Source organism: Sciurus vulgaris (genome assembly GCF_902686455.1).
Source record: "Sciurus vulgaris genome assembly, chromosome: 6".
NCBI classification, from domain to species: domain Eukaryota; kingdom Metazoa; phylum Chordata; class Mammalia; order Rodentia; family Sciuridae; genus Sciurus; species Sciurus vulgaris.
The window spans coordinates 37,623,071-37,642,608 of NC_136466.1; the positions used below are offsets into that span (position 1 = coordinate 37,623,071).

The 19,538-nt window shown below is 44.5% G+C and overlaps 1 protein-coding gene across 2 annotated transcripts in view; it reads left to right on the forward strand.

The window, feature by feature from the left end:
- Positions 1-9,356: 9,356 nt before the first annotated feature.
- The window catches only part of CPLX2 (complexin 2), an 83,712-nt gene continuing 73,530 nt past the window's right edge, over positions 9,357-19,538 (forward strand). Inside the window, exon 1 of one of the 2 annotated variants that reach the window (XM_079144297.1) lies at positions 9,357-9,480. The gene's annotated coding sequence lies outside the window, so the exon portion shown is untranslated. Of the gene's footprint in view, positions 9,481-9,713; positions 9,952-19,538 lie in introns of those variants that run through there. The other variant, XM_079144296.1, reaches the window with a different exon arrangement.

Sequence of the window (19,538 nt, forward strand, 5' to 3'; positions counted from 1 at the left end):
TAGGTTCTGTTTTTCTGGTATATGTCACACACATATATAGGTTCTGTTCCCCTGGAATATATATATTTCTTCATATATACCTATATGAAGAAATTTGTTGTAAGGTATTGACTCGCATGATTATGGTGGCTGAAAAGTCCCACAATCTGCGGCTGCAAATTGGAAACCCCGGGAAGCCAGTGGCATAGTGTCCACTTCTCATAGTGTCCAAACACCTGAGAAGGGATGAGGGCAAGAGAAGAGGTGTCAGAACTTGAGCAATCAGGCAGAGTTAATGTGCCCTTCCTCCACCTTTTGTTCTATTCAGGACCTCAGTGGATTGGATAAACCCACAGATATTAGAGAGAGCCATCTGCCTTACTGGATCCACAGCGCAAATGCTACTCTCTTCCAAAAACACCCTCACAGACACACTCACATGTTTAAACAACTGTCTGAGGCCAATTGAGTTGACACATAAAATTAGTCATAACAGAAACCAATAACCTCTTCTACATGCCAGGACCATATTGCTGTACCCTTTGGCTCTAGGGCCTGCCCAAATAGTTTTGTCATTAGCACCAGAAGAGGTTGTTTCCCAACCTCTCTGAATCTTCTCTCACCACAGCTTGTCTGTCCATCAGTAAACGACAAGCCCTTCCTAGCACCCAAGGAGAAAGAGGATCAAGACAGCTGAAGACAGTTATCCCATGGTGCATTGCTCTAACTCTCCACCCACTCAGAACTTGTCTCTGTTCATCCTTTTCCCTAGTATTGCCCTTGGTTCTCCTTTCTATTCCATATGTATACTTGGATATGTATCTTCAAATGTGTTCAAGTGTGAATGTTTGGATAAGTATTCAAGCATGGTCTTGGATATGCATACAAGTATTTCATATGGATACTTGGATATTGACCTTCAATACATATGAATGTTGCAGAAGGAACCCATCCACAGAGCCAGAACAACTGCAGGGATCCACAACCTGGCTCTTGCAAGCTTGCAGGAAGGATTTTAAATAATTCACAGAGTAACAGCTAGGAGTTTATTAGAATGATGGAAGGTACAGACATTCAGTATAGATCAAACAGGTTGCCTCTGGGAGGGCAACCTGAGTCAGGGGTTTTTAAGGCTTTTGAGTCCTTTTGTTCTTGTTTTGTTCTCTCTGTCCCCCTTAAAAGGTTAATTACCCCTTTGTATAACCCTCAACAAATTTCCTATGTGAGGGTCCTGATGAATTAGTTACAGAATGTGGTTGTGACATCGTTTTGGTGATAACCTGGTCACAGATTAGCTGGGACATGGTCTTGAGGCAATAGTTTCCTTAAGAGCTTATAATTATCCATGGCTGGGGGAAATTGAACATTATAGTACCGTTTTACAGATGCTTGTCTGCTTTGATAAGTTTCCCTTGATTTTAAGTAAGAGTTCCCTTTGTGGTTTGGGGTTTACCTGCTTTGATAAATTTTTTCGTGATTCCAAGTTATAAATAGTTTCCTTCTTTGGGGAAGTTTAGACATTGTGGTTCCCATTTCCAAATTCTTGCCTACCTGGGATATATCTCAGTGGTAAGGCAACTCTGGTTTCAATCCCCATTATTGCAAAAAAAAAAAAAAAGGAGAAGCAGAAGAAAGTAAGAATGTATCAGAACACACAACTCAAACTGGTTTAAACAATAAAGGGAATTTATTGTCTAAGAGAATAGAAAAAGGTAGAGGTAGAGGTAGCTTCAGGTAAGGCTTGATCCAGAGAGTCAAATGATTCCACCAAGAATTCTATTTCATTCCATACCTCCTCTTTCCCTTCCTTAATACTCATCTTAAAGACTTCACTCTAAATCTGAAACTCCTTTTGGTCATGGGACATCTGTCAGTATATGCAAGTGTTACACAAGCCTATTCTCCAATGCTTCAATACCAGTCTCAGAATTGAGTCTTATTAGTTCTGGTTGGCTGACTTGGATTATGTGACTTTGACTGATCTTCATGTAATCTTTGTGGTCAAGAAGAAGTTGAGATAGACCAGTTGGTCTAAGCTAATAAGTCAATACAAACCAATGCTCATGGATGAGAAATGCAAGACACTCTTAGGAAAAGGAAAATGGATGTTAGATGGCTAGAAATTGACTCAAGACTACAAGTTCCACATAATCCTGGAGAGAAGACAAGGTAAGGTACTTAACTGTCCCCCAGGTGATAATAATGCATGTCTGCACATCTCTTTTTAAATAGACTTTATATTTTAGAGCAGTTTTAGATTCACTGCAAAACTGAGCAGAAGGTAAAGATCTGTACCTGCTTCTCCCTTCTTCTCACACATGCACAGCCTTCCCCATTATTAATACCCCACACCAGAGGGATTTATTACATTTTATGATTCCTTTATTACATTTATTATGTTTGATGAACCTACATTAACACGTCATTACCATCAAAAGTCCATAGCTTGCATTAGGATTAATTCTTGGTATTTTATGTTCTAAGGATTTAATTTCACAGTCCTTAAAATCCTCTGTGCTTTGCCTATTCATTCCTCCCTTCTCTAACTTTGGCAAAAACTTATCTTTTTAATGTCTCCATGGTTTTGCATTTTCCAGAATGTCATAGAGTTGGAATCACATAGTATAAAGTCTTTTTGGATTGACCTCTTTAACTTAATAATATGCATTTATATTCCCTCTATGTCCATTCATGTCTTGATAGTTCATTTCTTTTTTGCACTAAATAATGTTCAATTGTCTGGGTGTACCATAATTAATTTATACATTTACGTACTGAAGGACATCATGGTTGCTTCCAAGTTTTTGCAAAATTATGAATAAAACTGCTATAAACATCTGTGTTCAGGTTTTTGTGTAGATATGTTTGCATGCACACCTTTTTACAGTTTACCAAGTTCTTTTTCATCAATAACATCCTTGGAGCCTCACTTTTCTCTGAATGGCAAATAATAGTAACTCCAATATCCAAAGGAGCAAGTAAAGGGCACCTTACTGGTCAGTAACAGAGATGGGATTTGGGTTTTGGTGGGACTGGAGATCAAACCCAGGGCCTTATGCCTACTAGGCAAGTGCTTTACCACTGAGCCACATCCCCAGTCTCCAGAGATGGGACTTGAACTTCAAAATTATGTATTTGTTCTTGACATTGTCTCTGACTTCATAGGAGATGAGTTTCTAAAAGGAGAGAGAGAGAGAGAGAGAAAGGGGGGGAGGGAGGAAGGAAGGAAGGAAGGAAGGAAGGAAGGAAGGAAGGAAGGAAGGAAGGAAGGAAGGGAAAAATCTCAAAGTTGCACCCAAGTGACAAAGCACAAACTGAGCCCAAGCTCTTGGTCCCACACTAGTGTGCAGACATGCCAAGGACAACCTGTTTTGTGCTGTCCTTGGTTCTGGGCACCCTGCCCTCCATCATCTTAGTCTGGCTGATGGCATCCGCCTGCAGGCCCGCGGAAGGAGGGAAGGAGGGAAGGAGGGAGGGAGGGAGGGAAGGAGGGAAGGAAGGAAGGAAGGAGGGAGGGAGGGAAGGAAGGAAGGAAGGAAGGAAGGAAGGAAGGAAGGAAGGAAGGAAGGAAGGAAGGAAGGAAGGAAGGAAGGAACTGTGCCATTGGGAACATTCCCTGAATGCACCCCTAGCTCCAGCTAGCCCTTTGCTTTCCTCCTTCCTCTGTTCTTGGCTTTCTTCATCTAATGTTTATTGAATGCCTACCAAAGCCCAGTGTCCTCAGCATAGCATGGAAGCACTCTCACCTCTAGTTCTCCGACCTCTCCTCCAGCCGCTTTCTCCTCAGCCTCACCACTCCAAGCCAGCTGTCTTCTTCACAGTCCCTCAAGTATGCTGGCCACTTCAGGGCCTTGGCAGTCCCTGTTCCCTACAAACATGGTTCATTCCCTCACTTCCTTCAAGTTTCTGCTTAAATATCGCCCTACAAATGAGGTGTTCTCTGACTCCTCAGAAAAAAAATTTGCCTCAGTTCTCCATTTCTGTTTTAATTTTTCCATAGTAATTATCACAAAGGTCTGACACATTTATGTGCTTATTTTATATCTCCCTCCCTTCACAAGAGGGTAAGCACCTCGAAGGCGGAGGTCTTTGTTTTGCTTATCGATCATTTCTAAGTATCTGGAACTTTACATGGCATATAGTAGGTGCTCAATAAATATCTGTTGAAATAATGAATGTTGTCAGCTAGATATACTCTCTTGCCTTTACGGTTTTCCGGACATGAGTAAGATCAGTTTAAGTGGCCCCCACTATCAGGAAGTCCATATTAAACTCTCCCAGGGCTCTCCTGAAGTCCCTCCTATGCTTAAGTATTCTTCTCCCTCCTTCATGACAATGATGGGGTGACATGACACCCAGAACCCTACTAACTCCAAAGAAACCCTTTCTCCTCTCTTTGACTTCCACCTTTTTCACCCATGAGGCCAGTCAAATGTATTTCAAAATCAATTAGTGAGGTAGAAGACAAATTTTTTAGAAGTGGGGACCTTGGAGAATGGGATCCCACACCCCAGATTAAAACCCCAGGCTAACGCTTGATTGTGTTATTGTTGTTGTTGCTTTGGTTTTGAGTGCCTGAGTGGAGGGCCCCACTCACACTTGGATGCCCTTGCATTCTGTTGCTGCCCCAGGCTTCCTTGACCACCCGAATAGTCAACCCCCAACCCCAAAGAGTTGTTTTGAACCCAAGCAATTCTTTTGTTTTAGGGAAGAAGTATAGGACAAACTCAGGTTAACAAATACATTAAACCATCCCATTATGGGAATAAGAAATTAAAATTGTACAGTTGAACCAGAAAAAGAACAATCAAGAGGGACTCGCCAATAAAAGGCTAGTACACCAAAACCATATAAAACCCCTAGAAAGGGGCTGGAGTTGTGGGTTGGTGGCAGAGCCCTTGCCTGGCATGTGTGAGGCCCTGGGTTTGATTCTCAGTACCATATATAAATAAATAAAACAACAGATCCATTGACAACTAAAATAATAAAATAAAATAATTAAAAAAAAAAAACCCTAGACAGAGAGTTACAGATGTGGGACCCCACCCCTGCTGTGGGAGCTTTTCTTGCTTGTTTTTAATAAAGCTGCTACTAAATTCTCACCCTGTGTTTTCTGCATACTTCATTCTTCAGGTGTCTTAGTCAAGGACCCTCCAGTGCTCACATGACCCTGTGTTACACATTAGTATGTACTTCCTGGGTGGCACCTCACTTTGTCTGAGGGTACTTGGTGTCTATATTTTACTTTTGATCTGTGACTTCAGCTGACACTGAAATCAAACTGGTCCCCTAACATACACTGCTACACAAACATCATATCACTGAATGTTCACAAGGATTCTATAATGCATATATAGAAATGCATATATACAATGCATATATAGTCCTTATCTCCATTTTGCAGATAGGGAAACTGAGGCTTAGAGGTTTCTTCCACTCTGGTCTTTGAAATTGGAAAAATTCTTATGAACTATTGTTTCTCATTTGCCCCAGAGCAATATAGGTATTGCTGTCCTCAACCCCTGGAGATGCCATCCCTAACAGTAAGTCAGGGTCCGATTGCTGTTTTCACTGTAGTGCTCTGCCTTTCATTCAGGTATTAGAAAATTCCAGATTCCCGGCCAGGCAGAGCCCAGAGAAGCTGTGGACACTGGTCAGCTGGACTCTTGTCCGCCACTGCAATAAGCAGCTTGGTGGGGAGATAAACGGATGTGATTATTGGCCTCGAATGAGATTTAGGGATTATCGATGGATTTTCTCTATCCTTGTGGTGGACACAATAGAGAGGGAAGAAACTGTGGTTTCAGAACCCAGAGGAGGGAACTAAACACTTGCGTTGTACCAAAGCTTGAGTGTCAGATGGAACTGGGCTTGAATCCAAGCTCTGTGACCTTGACCAAGTCACTTCTCTGTGTGACTGTAATTTCCCCTGCAAATGAAGTAGAGACTTGCTGACCCATGTCTGTTCTTTAAAATCAGAAGAGGATCACTCTCCAAAGTTCTGGTTTGAAGAATTTTCCATACAACCATAAAGCTCTATGTTAATTACCTCTGAGGATTTTATCTTTTACTGCATCTCCTCAGTAACATCTTGAAATAGCAAGCTGAATTTCTATACACAACAAAAACAGCAACAATAACAGCAGCCAACAGTTACTGAGCTCTTTTCATATGGAAGCACATTACAGGCACATTACCACTTACTCCTCTCAATAATTCTGAGAATTATAGACTCTATTTTATTCTCATTTTGCACATGAGGAAACTTAGTTTCAGGTGTTTGCCTGATGTCACAAAGTTAGCAAAGGGTAAGACCAGGCCTAAAACTCGAGTCTAATTTACCCATAGTCAATACTTAAACCCTTTCCTAAGTACCTCAATTACATATGCAAGATTTCTATAACATATTCTGACATGGATTTGAACTGGCTTACAGAGACTAATCTTCATGCAATCCAAATGAATTACTTTTGTGGGCACTTATTATACTTTCCTCTGAGTCCCTACTTCTTCATTCATAAATTTGAGGTCATAACACTTCCCTCCAAATGGTTGAGGATTGGGTGAGGTATATAAAACGTGTTCAAGGATTTCAATTTTTCCTTCTTCCTCCTCAAAAATTAATATAAATTATCTTGAGAGCATCAATAAAACATAGGAAAAGAAGTCAGGTGCCAATGATGATGTTGGCAATTGTCTAACTACTCAGGGTATCACAATGCTACAATTTTGGAGAAGCTGTGCATTGCGCTGACCGTAGAGTTAATTGATATGGAGTGGAGAAGGCATCGTTCTTCCTAATTCAACACACGCATTGAGCCACTTTTCCCAGCACTGCAGGTGCTATGACTTAAACATGTCCCCCAAAACTTAACCCCCAATCCAGCAATGTTGGGAGTTGAGGCTGTGAGGTCTCCACCCTGAGGAATTGATTAGTTTTATTTTAAAAGAGCCCAGGAGAACAGGTTCACTCTCTTCTGCTTTTCTGCTATATGAGGATACAGTGCTTGTCCCCTTTTGTCCTCCACTTTTTGCCACATGAGGATGCAGCAAAAGGCCCTCATCAGACACCAACTCACTGATCTTGGGCTTCCCAGTCTCCACAACAGTGAGAAAATAAATTTATTTTCTTTTATAAATTACCCAGTTTCAGGTATTGTAGCAGCTCAAAACAGACTAAGACAGTGTGTTCAGAGATAAGCACAATAGACATGCTCCTTGCTCTCGCAGAGATTGCATTCTAGTGAAAGAAACAGAAAATAAGCAATAAAAAAGTAAACAAGACATTTCAAAGAGCAAGTGTTATCAAAAATAAAAGAAGGTAACCATGCAGTATAAGATGGGGTGAGAAGAAGCTATTTTAGGGAATGTGGGCAGATTAACCTTCTCTGAGAAAAAGTCATTTATACCAAGGTCTGAATATTGAGAATAGTCATCTTTGAAAAGAGCTGTGACCCAGAGCCGAGGATGAGAAGTGTATATTCAAGGAATAAAAAGAAATCTATGGCTGTCACAGAGTGAGTAACACTGATACAAGTCAGCCCTCTATAAGTTAGCCATTAGCAGGGTCTATGTGGATCTCCCAGAGGTGCAGAGAAACAGAAGGTAGATTTAGTTCTTAAGCCAAGACTGAATTTCATTAGCATAGTGATCACTAGCATAGAAACAAACAATGGCATATAATGTCATTGCCACAAAATAGAGACCATCAGGACCACAATCCAGGAGTCAAAAGACATCAGATACATATAATAGAGGAAGTCCTGGCTTGGCTGGGTGTTGGCCACCTACATGCCAATATGCTTTTCTGTATGTGGGAGAGGAGAGTGTTACAATAATTCAGCAATCATTTCGGAAAGCAAACCCAGCCTCCTCCCCAGAGTGCTCAGAGGTAAAGAGCAGTGAATTTTTACTTTCTAGAGTCAGCAGCCCAAAGAGTTCTACACTCATGGATTAAGTGATGCTTCTCATCCCTTCTCTTACTTGAATTATTATAGCTACCGCTATGCTAGACTCCTTGCGTTTAGTTTCTTCTAGTTCTACAAAGAGTCACTGAACACTTTCACTGGTCCAAGTTTTCTACAAGCTGTTGTGGAACAATAAGCATGCACCCACAGGTATGGTGCCCTCTCAGAGCTTCAGACATATATCACTCCAGAGTGATATTTCTAGTGTCAGCAGAAAGCACTCTGCAAATTGTAAAGAATTGATCCCATGTTGTTACTGTAGGGATGATCAAGGTGGTGAGGACAGTCGTTAAAGTAGAGCTCTTGCTTTTCAGTGGCTGTCTGCTGTCTATGAGATAAAGACATGGTAGCAGAGTCCAAGCCAATTCCAGTCTAATTTCCCATCCTCTAACACTACACCAGTTTTGTGCTCCATCTGCATCAAATCTCTAATGGTCCCTTAATTTCACACCACAAGGCTCTTGAAGGTTCTATTTCCTCTATCTGAAATATTCTCCCCCTTTGATCTACCTGCAGAACCCCACTAGATCCTTCAAGGTCCAATTTCAGCTTCTGAAACCCTTCCCCACAGCTTGTGTTTATCCCTACCTCCCTTTGTCTGGTAGTATCAGTGGGGAGACCTGGAACCAATCCCCCATGGATACTGAGAAATGACTAAACAATAATTTCAGAGAGTAATAAACACTAAAAAAAAATAAAAAGAAAAAGAAATGATGTTACAGAATAATTGGAGTAAAAAGCATTAGGTAGATGGTCAGAGAGGGCTTTTTTGAGGAAGCAACATTTGAGCTAAAATTCAAATGCCAAGATTTGGCCATGTGAGTCATGGTAATGAGGACCTCAAGCTGGGAAAATAGCAAATATTTTTTTTTAATTTTAAAAGAAACTTGGTATAAAACGGAGGTCATCATAGAGGAAGTCTCTGACTCAGAGAAGAGTTGTTGGTGATAAAGCAGGAATGCTGTCATGTGGGGCCTTGAAGGTTGTGGTAAAAATATAGAAACCAAATGAGCAATCACCTGGAGAAAAGGAAGTTACTTTGAGCCTTGCCTGTGTACATTCCTTAAGCAGATTAAATAGCACATCTATGGTGTGTCACTCGTCATGTTAGAGATGGAGATAAAGTGAAAAGTAAAATATAGAGCCAGTTCTCATGAGCTGGGTAGTTGAGGATATAGACGAATACATAATTATCATACAATGTGTTGGGAAACCTAATAGAGGGATGTAAAGGCTGAGGGAGGGTAAGACGAGGGAGTGAGACTGCAAACACTTTACAGATTAAACATAAGGGGAAAGAGCATTGCAGCCAAAGGGAACAAACAGCAGGTGCTAAGGCACTGTGACAAGCCTGTTGAGAAGGAATGGTCCTCAGTCATTCGGGGAACACAGGTGGAAAGGATGTACTGGGTCTTGTTGGCGAAGGACTTTAAAAACGCTATATCTTTAGAAAGACCTCTCCGGGGCAGGGTTGGTGACAGGGATAAGGTTCTAGAGGCAGTTGGTCTAGTGAGTGGAGCCTGCAACAGAACAAGTAGGTAAAATAAGATCTACGTTTGGTTTTTGGTCACAGAAATTGAGAGAGGGAGAGAGAGAGAGCTTCAAGGCAGGGTGCCCTAGTGAGGGACCCCATAAAGTCTCCAAACTTCAAGACAGAACTGCATGTATGGGGAACTCCCCATGTCTCCCTCCTGGTTTCACTGCCACCTCTGCTGGCGCCCTCTCTCGTCCCCGCCGCCAGCCCCCGCCTCTTTTCTCAGGAAGCTTGGGTCTCCCAGGGAGCGGGTCAGCCCTTGGGGGAGTCCTCTCGGCTCTGTGCCCTGCAGCTCGGCTGGCTTTCCGGGTGGACAGAGAGGGGCGCGGCGCCCCCCGCGCACACATGTGCTAACCCAGGCAGGAGGGAGAGCCTCGGCGGAGGAGTCAAGGAAGAGGGGAGGGAGAGGTGCGCCAGAATCTCGGTCCCGGGCGCCCTGGTCGGCCGCGGAGGAGCTGCAGCCTCCAACAGGTTCGTAGAACGCGCGCTCGCTCCCTGTTGCTGAGCCGCCACCTCCTCCGCCGGAGCAGGTTCGCTGGAGAGACCCTAGCAGAGGCCCCGCGCTGCCGAGCTCCCCGAAGGCGGCTTCCTCCGGCCTCTCCCTCTCTCGGCAGCTCTCAGCCGCCGCCGGCTCTTCCGGGGCGAGGCGGAGGGCGCTACGGCTCCTTCTCTGTTCCGCAGCACCTCCGGGGCCAGCTGCCGCGCCGGGCCGGGCCCTCTTCCCGGGGTCAGCCCTGCACAGGTGGACCCGGGCCGCCCGGCGGGTTCCTCTCCTCTTCTTGTCCCGGTTCAGTACCACGGCCGCCGAGGACAGTGCCTCGCCCCCGCCGGCTGCACTCCCCGCGTCAGCACCGCCGCGGCGGACAGCCTCTGCCAAGCCGCCAGCATCCTGGCGAGCGACGAACAAAGCCCAGGGGCAGGGGCCTCCGGAGTTCCGTGCGGGTGGGCGGCCGCATCGATTGGGAGATTTAGGCTTCTCCCAGAGTTGTGTCAGGGGCGAGCTGGAGAGGGGGGCCTAGTCACAACCGCGCGTCTCTGGCTTGAGTCTGCAGTTGGCCAAGGCCTGGCAGTGCAATGGCGGGTCTCGGCTAGAAGTCGGAAAGAGGGCAGAAGGGGAGTTGGGCATAGGAGGGTCTTGGGCTCCGGCTGGGCGAGCTGGGCCTAGTCTGAGTTGGCAAGAAGGAATGCGCCGCCCCCTCTTTCCTCAGACCTCCACCCTAGCTCAGGACCATGGACTTCAGAGACTAACCCAGATGCCCGCGGCTGGCAGCTGCAATCACTGACTCTGGCCGTCCGCGGAACATCCCTAGAAAGTGTGAGGCTGAGTTTCCGTGGGGGAGGGGGCCGAGAAACCGCCAGGAAGCCGCACGAAAGAACGGGGCAGCTGCAGGCTCCCCCTCCCTCTTGCCCAGTGTTCCACCCCCACCTCCAGAGAAATCCCAGCCCGCAAGGAAGGGAGAGGGGAGGAGGCGACTCGGGCTGCAGGTTGTGATCGCAGCTTAGCTCTGGGAGACTGCAATTAGCAAGAAAAGAGGTTGAGAGAGTTATGAGAAGCTGGGAGGTTCCCAAACAGGGAAGCCAGCTTCGCGGCAGGAAACCAAACCTGGAAGAGAAACCTTTTCTCTGGGAGCTAAAGCTGGGAGGGCCTTCGGATCACGTGGTCCTCTAGATCTCTGATACTCTCCCCCGGAGACTGGGCCTTGGGGGCAGAGGTGATTCACCAAGGTCACTCGGCAATTTGGTAGCAAAATTGGGCCTAAAACCCAAATTCCTTAATTCGTGGGACTGTTGTATAATGTGGAGAAGTCTTATAAAATCCCAGATGCAAGAGTGGTTTCCATTCTGAGTCCAATCTCAGCTCTGTCACTTACTAGCATATGACCTTGGGAAAGGAACCTACTGACACCATCTTCAGTTATTAAAGGGGAATGATAAGATTAATAGTACCCACTTATGGTAAGGATTTAATGAAAAAGCTACGTAATGAGTTTAGTGTCTGTCATATAGTAAATGCTAAAAAATGGTTACTGTTATTCCTTCTGTAAACATGTGCTGAGTACCTATCATGTGCTAAACACTGGCCATGTACTGGTGGGATGAAGTGTCCTAAGGATGTCACAAAACAGCAAGAAAGCAAAAAAGAAAACACAGTTTCAGTGCTGTAATAAGTATGGAGACTAGTAAACAAGGCTGTGAGATTTTGGAAGCAGGAGTGGTAGAAAGAGGAAAAGGACCTCAGACAGATAAAGCTGTGTGTAAAGGCCACCAGGGTGATGTCACCATGCCTGAAGGTCCTCAGGATGGGCACTGTGAATGAGAGTAGAGAGGCTGAAACCAGTTTCTAAAGGGCCTTTTATTATGGAATATTTCAAACCTATTTTGAAAAATACAAAACTCCTGTAATAAAATCCCACATGCCTATCATATAGCCTTAACGGTGGGCCAATCTTGTTTCATCTGTACCAGACCACTCTCATCACACACATCAACATCCACTCTCATCCCCCCCCACACACACACACACCAACCTATTTTGAAGCAAACCTAAAATGTTGTAGGATAGATCACATCTTTTCATGAGGAAAGATTTTAACATCAGTAACAACTTTTTACCATTCAGGTGCTGTACCACCTTGGAAGTCACTGACTCAAATCATGCCCTTCTCTATCTGTCCTGAACATTCCTGTTCTTAACAGAAAGATAGGACACACTTCAGTGATAAGCCACATGCTTTAGAAGAAACTGCTTTAGGAAAAGATAAGTGTGGGGGGAGGCAACTACCTTCAACAGGTGTTCCTAAGACTTATTTAACTCCACTGCCTACACTGGGGCCATAGTCCAGGAACTATTTGAAAGACAGACCAAGAGACAAATTGAGCCCCCAAAAGAAAAAGTGTTTCCCTTTCAAAATAATCTGAATCAGGGACTCATGAGGATAGAAGTTTTATGATTATGGAAATCACTGATTTAGAAATTATCAAGCCACATTTTATAGATGAGAAAGACAAGGGTCAGGAATGGAAAAGAATTTAGGGAAAGTTCTTCAGTGCTGAGATCAGAGCCAAGATCTTTGAACTCATAATTTGGAGTTCTTTTCAGTTCACCAGAGTTCAGCCTTAGAGTTTCTGGGCACATAAATATGGAATGGCATATTCTTCACCAGCTCATAGAGGCAGGAAGAAGAAGAAAGCAAGAAATTTATTCCTGGTTCTCAAGAGGATGGTCATGTTTGCCAGATGGTCTTTGGGACCCTTTCATAAATTGCTCCTCCACATATTTTGAAGTAAGTTGATCATGCTGGCTATCTCTGGCTGCTATGCTAATCTCCTGACTGGCCCCAAAGGCTCTGCAATCAGATACCAGACCTAATTTCTGTGGATTTTTTCCAGTTAACCAGATGCATAGGAAGTCCTTCCTTTCTCCATTAGCCCTGAATTTGGCTGCACATCCCTCTGGACTATAAACCACAGCTCCTTTGATGTGTTAAATGAGTAATGTTTGGCCCAGGCCCTAGCAGGACTCAGAGCTCTTGTGCCTTTTTGGAGCATAATGTCTCTCCAGTTACTGATGCAGTGTGACAGCTATGATGGGTTTATCTGCCCCAATCAGGCTCAAGGGCTCTGACTACACAAGTCAGCATTTTCATTTTTCAGTGAAGCCCTTCCTTGTCCTAATAAATGGGGAAGATAAGATCTCACAAGTTCCCCCAAGTCTTCAGTGGGCAAATAAGAACACATGAAAGGAGTTCTTAACATCCTCAGTGAAGGAATCGTCAACAGAGAATAGCCAATGAAATTGTTCTCTTCCTGGGAAGATGATTCAGGCAAGATAAAGGAAAGTGATCAAGACTGTGAACTTGAGCTTGTGAAATTATCCCAGCTATTAGCCTGCGATGAGACCAATTTAGAGGTATTATATTACTTCCACCTAGTTGGATTGCAATATGTAGAATCCCAAAGGAACTTGATGAGTCTGTACTCATCCTTCAAGACACTTATTCATTGAGTGGCTATTCTGTGTCAGACACTGTTCCAGGTGCTAGTGACATAGCAGAACAAGACACCTCAGATCCCTGCTCTTCTGGGGCTTGTAGACTCACAGTAGACACCATCATTAATAACAATTAAAAAGTAAATATTGAAACATAAATGGACAGACAGATAGGAACAGCCTGTCCAAAACAGTGACTTGGAACTGATGTCCAAATAACAAGAAGGACTCGGTATGTAAGACTGTGGAAAAGAACATTCCATGCAGAGGAATTAGCTCTGGCAAGATCCTAATGTGAGGCTGGGCTGCTTGGGCCAGTGTGGCTTGAGCAAGTGAGCAAGCAGTGGAGTGGCAGCAGATGAGGGCAGAAGAGGACAGGATTAGGAACACAGAGCATTCTAGGCCTGTTCAGAATTTAGGATTTTTTTCAAAATACAATGGATGGTTGCCAGATGGTTTTAAGCAGGAAAGTGATTAAAAATTAGTTGTGTTTTTAAATATACTTAAGGTTGCTGCATGGAGAATGGATGATATGAGGATGCTGGGCTGGGCACAGGGGAGGCAGGGAGGGTGAGACACAGCTTCCTCTGCATTGAGGTGCTTAGTATTCAACCAAGGAGAAAATACACAAACAAGAACAGCAGCACCCTGTCAGGAGGGACGCCTGGGGTACGCAGCACAGTTGAGAATCAATTCAGCATGGGGGCATCAGAGAAAGCTTTGAGGAATTAGGCAATGGATGTTGAGTTGTACCTGGAAAATGAGAGTTAGTAGGGCTGGCACACAGGTGATCAGAGAGGCAGCAACAATGGCAGTGCAGTGTGTGACCCAGGAGCCAGTTGGCCTGAATTCAAACCCAGCTCTGCCCATTGAATAGTTTGGGAAGTTATTTACCTCTGTGTACCTCCATGTCCTCATCCTTAAAACAGGGATGATGAGAATCCAAATCCTTATTTCAAGGGGTTTCTGTGGGGTTAAACAAGTTAATGTTGGTGAAGAACTCAGACGGTTCTAGCACTCAGAAAGTGCCACATGAGTACTGCTAAATTAAAATGTGGCAAAATGGGGGTGGGAGAACAGGAAGCACATGCTGAGGAATGTCAGCTGGAGCCCAACTTACAGAAGCATGGAATCCCAGGACAGGGAACTCCATCTTGCTCAGAAAGCAATGAGGGGTCATCAGAAACATTTAAGCAGGGATGTTAAGAGTGGAGAGTAAGAGAAAATCCAGAGGCCAAGAGAAGGAAGGGTACTTATTCAAAGCTACATAGTCAATTTCAGACAGGATTCTGTTATCTGTCTCCCCTGTTGATCCAATATCTGTAGGAAGGCAAAGGCATTTTTTTAAAATTTTATTCCGCCATTGCATCCTCAGTGTCCAAGATATTCTTAGTAAATATTTGAGGAATACATTGCCAAATTAGTAATTAAATAGAACAGGAAACATCAGAAGCCTTGAATCCTACAAAAGGTCAATGCATCTGGAAGAATGGAAGCCACACGCAGGAACTAGATCAAACATCTAGAAGTGTTGTGTTGGAATCTCAAGTCCCTCCAAACTCCAGGTTTTCTAGTGACAAAAGACACCACTGCCCACACTTCCCCTGCCACCCGCCCCTAATCCTCAAGAAGCATTGTCGCATAAGGTTCAGAAGTTAATCTTGGTAAAGTGCCTGGAAAATGAAATCCGTTCCCCAGACATTCCGTATGGTAATTGCCAATGCAGAGAAAAATCTATCCCTATGTTTGCAAGAGGCAGGTCTTTGTGTTTCACGGCCATTAGAATTCCTGTCTCTGACTCCTTGGGAAACTGTGATGGCCAAGCAGGCAAGTAGGGTCTTGCAGTTCAAGCAGCAGATGGCAAGAGGATCTGTTCCAACTCTCATTGCTGAATGCCTATTCAGAGCAGGGCATGGGCCCAGGCGCTTTTCCAATAGGAGAGAACCCCAGCCCAGGCACTTCCTAGCTGGGAAATCGTAAGCAAGTCCCATCATTTTTCTGAGCTTCAAGTTCATCATTGGTAAAATGGGGATAATACCGCCAGGCCTCAGAGTCATTTTGTTTAGTGACAGGATATGTGCAAACAGGCCTTCAATTCTGTCAGTTATCCTGAGGGGTTGATATTATCTCTCTTCCCACTTGTGGAAACTGAAGCCCAGGGATTGGTTCACTGAGTTATCAACACTCACTGAGTACCTATGTTGGATCAATATCTGTTTTAGGTGCTGGAAAGAATAAGACACACAAGGTCCATATCTTCACAGAGCTCAAGTTCTAGTGGGAGGAGAGAAAACAAGCACGTGAACACATGAAATAATGTTACCAAGTCCTATAAATGCTAGGAGGGAAAGAAAAAGAGGGGGATATGGGTAGGAGGATGGGGGTTATTTATTTTATTTTTTAAATATTTTTTTAGTTGTCAATAGACCTTTATTTTGTTTATTTTATTTATTTATTTATATGTGGTGCTGAGGATCAAACCCAGGGGCTTCACACATGCCAGGTAAGCACTGTACCACTGAGCCCCGGATGTGGGTTATTTAAATAATATCCAGAAAAGACTTTGAGGGAGAAGTATTGAAACCGAGGTCTCATGAGAAGAACCTGAACATGGATAAGCATCCATGCAGAGGAAGCAGAAAGTACAGATGAAAGAGCCCAACAAGGTTTCAGGATAGAAACAAAGTGGGGGGGGGGGTGGGATGAGGAGGACAAGAGAGTTGGATGGGGCCTTGAAGGCTATGTGGAACATATTTGTAAGACTGAGGGGTGGTGCAATCTAAATTGTGGTGAAGTCACACTCAGCCACGCAGGCAGTTAAGGGGCTAGATGGAGGGAAGCCTAGGCCAGAGTGATCCCCTGAATCTTCCTCAGGCCCAGAGGCCCCAGTGCCATCTCTAGTGCAGGTCAGCCAAAGGGCAGGCCAAGAGATGCATCTGCAGGATTCACCTGCTGGGAAATAAATCCTTTAGCTGGAGGACTGCCGGTGGGCACTGCAGTGCCATGCAGGCAGCATCCTAATAGATGAGGCTGGAAGGGGAGGGGAAGACAAAGGGCCAGACAAGAACTGGTGGTAAGAGAGCCATACTCCTCCCATGCAAAATTTAAGGAGGTTCTTAAAAACTCAGCCTTCAGGATAAATAATATTCTATGCAGTTTGTAATTCTGGTGGGGAGGTACTAGGGATTTAACCCATGAGCACTTTACCACTGAACCACATCCCCAGCCCTTTTTATTTTTTATTTTGAGACAGGGTCCCTCTAAGTTGCTTAAGGCCTTACTAAGTTGCTGAAGTTGGCCTCAACTTGCTATCCTGCCTCAGCCTCCTGAGTCACTGGGATTACAGGCGGGAGCCACCACGCCCAGCCACAATTTTTAATTTTAATTTTTTTTTTGGTGACCCTGGGGATCTCACCCAAGGGCATTTTACCACTGAGCTACATTCCAAGCCTTTTTATTTCTTATTTTGAGACAGGGTCTCACTAAGTTGCCAGAGCTGGCCTCCAACTTCCAATCTCCTGCCTCAGCCTCCTCCCAAGTTGCTGGAATTACAGATGTGTGCCACCACACCTGTCTGCAATCTTTTAAAAGAAAATTAATGCAAAAATTCTATGGTGACTAAATATCAAAAATTCTAATAAAGAATTAGAACACAAAAGAACTGGGATTAGGGTGAAGCAAGTAGGGAAAGTCATACATGAGCAAGATCTAGTCCTGGTCCTGGGAGTTTGCTCAGGGGCAGGGACACTGCCTAGGTCAAGCCCTGTTCCCATCCAGCATTGGGATCTAGTCTGCTCATGATAAACTGAGAGTAAGACGTAGTTCCTACTAGGGGGTCTGACCACTACCTGCCTCCTCTGTAGAGACAGAAACCCAAAACGAGGACCACACAGCAAGAAGGTGATGCAGTGGCTGTAACCCAGGGCTCTGCAATGTTGAGTTGATCTGGGTTCATGCCAGCCCTTGTAGATGCAGGACCCTGAGAAAGGTGCATCACCTCTCAGGCCTCAATTTCTTCATCTGTGAACCCAGGGCTGATAAAACCTAGTCCCCTAGGATTCAAAAAAATAATGTGTAAAGTCCTCTAACACCTGGCAACTTGAAGTGTGGTCCACTAAACAAAAGCATCAGCTCCCCCCTTGAGTTGATTAGAAATGCAGAATCTCAGCTGTATCCCAGACCTACTGAATAAGAATCTGCATTTTAACCAGAGCCCCAGGTGATTGGCATACACATTAAATCTGAGATGCTGGTCGATTCTTGGCACAAAAGAGATGCTCATTAAATGTTAGTGCTGCTTTCCTACCCACTGGGCCCTCAGTTAGATCTTGACTCCAGGCAAGAGGAAAAACTCAAGATGGAGAGAAGGGCTCCTGAGATAGACACCTCATTAAATCTTAAATACTCAATTTCTAAAGCCAGGGAACCTGACTAAGCTCTTTGTACATTTCTCCATGTGGGTCCTCCATTTTGTTCATCTGTATAATGGAAATAATAATAATGGGTAACTCATATATTTGTTGGAAAGTTAAACTTAGAGGATATTAGGAAAACACTCATCAGAATGTTTGGCATATAGTAAGTGTTCAATAAACACTTGCTGTTGTTGCTGATGGTGGTAGCTCAAGAAATTGTGACTGAGTACAGCTCATGTGATGAAATGGAAGAGATAACATTTGTATATCTCTTTGCTATTTATAAATCAATTTAGTTTATACTATTTCAACTGATTATAATAACCCTTTGGGTAAGAAAGCATGAGATATACCCATTTTACAGAAAAAAAAAATCTAGACTCAGGGATAAAGTGAATTGTCTAAGTTAATCAGAATTTGCATTCCTGGAGTCTGACACTAAAATCTGTGTTAGTAATGGAGCATCCAACCAGGAAAAAGACCAGCCATAGATTAAGACAATGTAAGGCTCTAGAGATAGTATTGTTCAACCTTCTTATTTTATAGAAGGGAAACTGAGGCCTGTGTTTAAGTTCACTCAGACAGAATATCAGCCATGAGATCAGAGCCCAGCTCCCAAGACTTCCAGTCCAGAACCCTTCCCAGGATCTAGACCCACCTTTTTCATCTCACTGGTCAGGTCCCTGGGCAGGTCTAGTAGTCAGGAGGTATCCCAGCTCCACCTTCCCTTCCAACCCAATCAGAGGAGAGTGAAGAAGGTGGTGTTGCCAAGGTGAGGACTGAGAGGTTCCTAGGACACCATTTGTGAGTAGTCAGGTGGGTTCTGGGCCTTGGGCCTGGGCCTGGAGCTAGAGATGTGGCAGGGACCAGAACCTACCACAGTGATTTTCTTGGGGGTCAGAAGAGGAGGACCTCTAACACCCCTGGGTGGGTCAGCCAGTGGGAAGACTGACTTTCATTGCTAGACTTAGTCCATGAGGCCAAGTTCCCTTCTTCATCAACTCCACACCTTATCAGGCACCAAGTCCTGCTTCCTACTCCTCCCATCTTTGCCACCCTGGAGCCACTGCCTTAACATGTCTCCCTGTCTAACTAACAGATCCCAGGTCCCCACCTTCACACTCCATTCTCATCCCCACATCCTCTGTACTCCTAGAAGGAGTTCTCCAGAGGCACAAAGTGAGCCTATCTCAGCCCCTCTCAGGACCCTCATCAACAGGCCCTGACGACTGTCAGTCTCATCTTTCACCCCAAGGCTCCAGTTGGACTATCTTCCTCCAAGTTCCCTGAGTGGAACACACTCCAAGCCATGCCTTTGTAGATGCTGTGCCTTCTGCCTGGAAACCCTCCCCATGGTCTGCTTGGCCTCCTCTATGCCTACGCCCCAAGCCTGCCTTCTCAGCCCTCCCTGCTGCTCCTGGCAAAGTGAAGCTCTATGCAAATCTGCATTAGAGCGGGAGTCACACTGCATACAACTCACTATTTTCCTGTTTGTGTCCCTCTTAGGCTATGGACTTTTTTACGTCTTGCTCCTGGAATAAGACAGGAGACCTGGGTTACAATCATGCAAGATCAAGTCCTCACTGAGCTTCCTTGCCGTCCTCTGTGAGATAGGAACTATGACATTGACCTTGCCAAGCTAATGGGAATGT